Source organism: Nyctereutes procyonoides, unplaced genomic scaffold (assembly GCF_905146905.1).
Source record: "Nyctereutes procyonoides isolate TBG_1078 unplaced genomic scaffold, NYPRO_anot_genome, whole genome shotgun sequence".
Lineage (NCBI taxonomy): Eukaryota > Metazoa > Chordata > Mammalia > Carnivora > Canidae > Nyctereutes > Nyctereutes procyonoides.
In genome coordinates this window covers 21,490,644-21,496,501 of record NW_026575034.1, presented here as the reverse complement: position 1 = coordinate 21,496,501, position 5,858 = coordinate 21,490,644, and the positions used below count along the sequence as shown (strand labels likewise).

Sequence of the window (5,858 nt, the reverse complement as noted above, 5' to 3'; positions counted from 1 at the left end):
AGGGAAAGATAGAGGTGAATAAACATGATGCCCAGGATTTACAGAAGGTCCTTTGGTCACCAATCAAGCGTGGATGTCACTTTTCCTTGGTTTTTATCTTCATATCTCCCAGTCTTTGTAAGACACTCAAACAAGGCAAAGGATAGCCAAGATAAGCTGACATGGGGAGTGGAGGGTATACAGTTTTGTGACAGAAAAATAAATCAGAGATTGTGCTTATGGAAATTGATTTGAAATCTTTATTGAACCCAGACTGGGTGGCTACTTCGAAGGGAAACAATAATAAGATACACAAAATAAAGGGAAAGAAAGAAGAAAATTGGACTCTGAGCAGTGGAAGCAGGAGTCAGACTGGTAAGTGTGTTTAAAAGGAGGATTTCAGATTTTTGGAAAACTGCCCAAGGATTGTATGTGCATGGGCGGTGGTGATGAAGGTAAAAGGGAGGAACATAAAAACATGTAAAATAGAATGACAGTTCAGATACCCATTGCTACATCACTGTGGTAACCCAGAACACAGGTATATTAATATATTCACGGGCTTTGGATCTAAATTTAATTTCTTCCACATCTGAACTCTACTAATTAAACTGTGAAATATGCATAAAATCACTGAATCCCAACTTGCCATTTCAAAAGATAAATTGTTATAATGGTCAATTTATCCTACTACTTCACAGTGGTATGAGTCACAAATGAAATAATATGTTTAAAATTCATCCCCAAATTGCCAAAGTTACTACTGAGGTATTCTATTATACCAAGAGAACAAGAGTGGGAAAGCCATCTAAATCTCTTCTACGTATCAGGAGGGAGCCATGCCTTGCTGACTCCAGCTACACAAACTCTTGCCTGGGGAGGCAGAGTATCAAAAGTGAAGAAAGGAGCCCTGGAAGGGAATGCCTCTCCTCCCTCCTGTGAGAGCAAACCCCAGCTCTTAACAGGGTCTCTCTAATGAACAGAATGTAACAAGAGTCAGCTGAGCAGGACTGGAACTGCACTTGGAGAATAGAGAATCATAAACAGAAGCAAAAGTATATTTGAACCACTCCAAGAGGAAGTGTGTTTCCAAAGGGATGAAAATATTGTTCAGATCTGGGTTCACAGTTTTATTAAAACTTCCTTCCTTGCCACCCAATCCCCACTCCAATACTATTTCTCCTCCATCAGATTCTGTTGTTAAAAAAATTCATTGTAACATGGCTGAGGTTTGTTTTCTTTTTATAGAATTAATAGGGCAAACACATTATCACACAATTACTCATGAGATCCAGAGGAATCCTAGAAATTACTCCCACCCACCCACTATATAAGCAGACAAAAGATCAGTGTGATACAGTACGGGTGGATAAGATTGGGAGATATAAATTCTCTCATTAGGAATGTGATATTACAACATATCTCACTGGATGCCAAATAATTCAACAGGATGAAGCCCTAGCGTATTTGAGTATAGTTACAGGAAATAAAAAAAAGTTCCCAAGCTACTATGCCATTTATATTACATAGCAAAGAATGACAAACAAGGAAGTACATAAACCTCTAATGAAAAAGTGTTTCTGTACCCACAAAATAACACCACAGAGACTTGGTGCATGTACACAGATTTATCCACAATGGACATCATGATTTGAAGGATCCCAGAATACTGGACCTTGCCTTTGCCAACCTACAGCCATCTTTTGACTTTCTTTCACAATTCATGGGGACAAGAACCTAAGAATCCTTCACCCTTCATGTAAAGTAGAGGAACACTTCACTTTATTTACAATCCCTTCTCACCAGTCTATGGCCCACATTACAGTGACTCAGCTAACCCTACACTCTTTTCATAGTTTGGGCAACATCCTGTCATTTGTTCTTATTATTACTCATTGCCCCGGGGAATGGATTTTACTTGTACTTACTGAGAGTAAGGACAGTTTATTTCTCAATACTGTGATCCTAGCACCTAATAGAATGCCAGGGGAGGAGGTTAAGTGATAAGAGAACATGACAACATTGAACTATGCCCAGAAGCAGAGGAACATGTACCTGGATCATTAGATTTAAGATGGGAAAATAAAATACAAAAGGGGACGTACAAACTTTAAAGATAGACTTCAACACCCTCACACTATTTCAAGCAGAACAATCGAGTTTTCACCTTGTCTAACAGCAGATATGGCTCTCACATAGCTATATAGATTGCTTCTTCTCCTTTTAAGGTTGTTAAGAATCCTACAAATCTGAAAACATATAGAGGGGGGTGAATATGATAATTTGAGAGTATCCACATGTCCCTCCTTAGATGACTATTTAGGGATCATGAAGACTGATAAGCTTTATTACCAGAGTATCATTTTTTAATCTGTATTTGAAGCAAAGTACTTCCAGAAAATAAGAATGGAGGTGGCATGAAGAACTAGGGACGCATATCTGAGTCCCTATTTGGGCCTGGCTATGCCACTTATCTATACATATTGTAAAGGTAAAATTGTCATGTACTAGTGTATGTGGTCACTAAAGAATAAAAAACAGAAAATATGTAAAACATACAAACTTGAGGGGACAAAACTGTCAAAAAGTAGGTTACTAAGTAATTCCTACTCTTTCATTTCTGCAAAGAAAATACAATCCTATTAAAGATAAACTTTGATCAAATCAAACATGTATAAAAAATCATATTTCTTCAGGCCTCTATACTGCTTCAAGTGATAGGAATATCCCAGGAACACGGCACAAACGATAAACAGGTGGATTCACATGGGTCTGGATGACCTGCTAGAACTCACAAGTTTCAGCTCAGCGAAGCAAATGGCTCTATATCCATGTGTCTTAAATTAATATTTCATGTGTATCCTAATTTTACAGATCACTAAAGGAAAACTGTAGAACTATTTGGCAAAATATGACAGCGCACCAAAATGGCACCATCTCCGTTGTGGTTTCAGACTTCCTCCTGAATTGTTTAGTCAGGTCTCCCAGCTGGAAGTTCTGGTTGTCCCTGCCCCTAAGCTTCCTCTTCCTCCTGGCCATGGGGGCCAATGGTGTTCTCCTGGTCACCATCCAGCTGGAGGCCTCTCTGCATGAGCCCATGTACTACCTGCTCAGCATCCTCTCTCTGCTGGACATCGTCCTCTGCCTGACTGTTATACCCAAGGTCCTGGCCATCTTCTGGTTTGATCTCAGGTCCATCAGCTTCTCTGCCTGCTTCATTCAGATGTACATCATGAATTGCTTCCTTGGCATGGAGTCTTGCACATTCATGGTCATGGCCTATGACCGCTATGTGGCCATCTGCCACCCACTGAGGTACTCTTCCATCATCACTGATCAATTTGTAGCTAGGGCTGCTATGTTTATTTTGACGAGGAATGCACTTCTTACTATGTTCATTCCTATCCTCTCTGCCCAGCTCCATTATTGTGGAAAAAATATAATTGAGAACTGTATATGTGCCAACCTCTCTGTGTCCAAGCTCTCCTGTGATAATGTTGCCCTTAACAGAATATACCAGTTAACTGTAGCCTGGACTCTTCTGGGCTCTGACCTAGTCCTCATCTTCCTCTCCTATATTCTCATCCTAAGAGCCATTCTTAGACTCAAGGCAAAAGGGGCAGCTGCCAAAGCTCTGAGCACATGCGGCTCTCACTTCATTCTCATCCTCTTCTTTAGTACCATCCTGCTGGTTTTTGTTTTTACCCACATGGCCAAGAAAAAAGTTTCCCCAGATATTCCCATCTTACTTAATGTCCTACACCATGTAATTCCTGCAGCTCTTAATCCCATTGTCTATGGGTACGAACCCAGGAGATTAAAGAGGGAATTAGGAAGTTACTGAGGAGGGTAGTAGAGAGATGCAAGTAATTGTACTCTAGCTTGACTTCTTTCAACCACGAATACTCAAAGTCACTATTGGAAGGCAGGGACTTGGAGATAAAATTACAGTCCTAATCCTCTCTCTGGACATGCCTGAAGATATGAACTGTATGGTTTCCCTCTTACTTCCCACAGCCATGATGCTGAAGACTGTGCATCACACCTCCTTGTCTGCTCCTGATTAATTCCCTTTAGGGTCAGTGTGATAGAAAATAAATACTCATTTAAATATGTGTGGCTGATAGGAAGCATCAGTGTTACTGACAGTGCATTGACTTTAGAAAAGTAAAATGAGATTAAAAAGCAACTATTAAAAAATATTGACGGTAACCATTATGCTTTAGTCTTTCCCTCAGGCATTCAAGCATATTTACTGAAAGTTAGGGTATGTCCCGCATAGAACTAGAAAATGAGACTCTAACATACATAAATCTTGATCCCATTACCCAAAAAGACCTGGTGGAAAACCCAAAAACATGTAAAATCAATGTAGAAGGGTTAGGTTAAAACTCATCAATAAGCCCAGAGGAGAGAGGAATTTATTTGTGTAGGTGGGATTCCTTGCATATCTGATCTCCTCCTTCTGTCCCTTAAACAGAGCTGCCTCCCTAACAGCTTCTCAAAAACATGAACCACTGTCTCTGGGACTTTTTTGCTTGTTGTTCCTCTGACCACATAGCTCGTTCCCTCCTTGGGTCACCCTGACCACAGTATTTAAAAGTGTCCAACAATATTCCCCCAAAGCACAGATGATATTCTAACACTTTCTCTGTTTCCTTGTTCTGCACAGCATCAATCGCTATATACTTACTGTATATTTTGTTCACCTATTTATTTAGTCAGCCTACAGTCACTAAAATATAAGGAGCAGAAGGGCAAGAACTTTTGCCGTTTGTGCTCATTGTTGTATTTCCAGTGTCCAAAAGGTGCTAGGTGTACAGTAGGGACCATAAATGTTTGTGAAATCAATGACTGAATACAAATTGAATAAATGATTAAATGTATGCTAGTTACTAGGAATATAATTCAGATACAGTTCTTGTTCTCTGTGTTCTTACATTGCATATTAAGAGTGAGGGAGCCTACATCTCATGCAAGAATCCATGGTCTGAAATCTGAAGACTGTATAGAATATTACCTTAGGACAGATGGAGGCTTACAAGTAAGATCAGAAGTACATTTTTAGGTACTGAGTTTGAATTCATATGAGAAACACAAGTAAAAGTGTATAGTAAGCACAGGTTACTACACACGGGTTTAATACTCAAATAAGATGTACACTTGAGAATTGACAACAGATCATACTTGAAGCAATGGGAGTAGGTAGAAGGGCCTAAGGAAAAAATAAATATTAAGAAGAGAAGGAAGCCCATCAAAAAGCCTTGCTGAACCTCTGTATCATCCCTGTATCTGCCGTGGGGACATTACCATGGAAATTACAAAAAGATGTAGTGGTCAGGTTAAAGGGAACACAAATAAGAGTCGCAACAAGAAAGCACCTCAATGGGTGCCTAGGTAGCTCATCCTGTTAAGAGTGTGTCTTCAGCTCAGGTCATGATCTTGGGGTCCTGGCATCAAGCCCTGTGTCATGCTCCATGCTCAGTGGGGAGCTTGCTTCTCCCTCTCTCTCTCTCTCTCTCGCCCTCACGCCTTCTTGTGCTCTCCCTCACTCAAATAAATAACTAAATAACTAACTAAATAAATAAATAAATAAAATCTTTAAAAAAAAAAAGAAAGCACTTCAAAATGGACTGTGATCACTTAAGAACTTATGATTACCTTCATCCCAGACCACCTGTAGATTTTGTGGGGCCCTATCTAATTAAGTAACTTAATGTTTAAAAGACCCATGTAGCCCATTATGTAACCTATACCCTATAAATAAATATTATAACAGGTAAAGAAAAATACTTACATATGTATTTATTGTCCTCTCGGTGCTCAAAGATATTTGCTGTGTCAAAGCTCCATCTCTTGACAAAAGAGGGAACATAAAA

General features: G+C 39.5%; 1 pseudogene; it reads left to right on the top strand.

Annotated features, from left to right (window-relative positions):
• The first annotated feature begins 2,890 nt into the window (after positions 1-2,890).
• Positions 2,891-3,849, top strand: LOC129504838 (olfactory receptor 56A3-like; annotated as a pseudogene).
• The last annotated feature ends 2,009 nt before the right edge of the window (positions 3,850-5,858 follow it).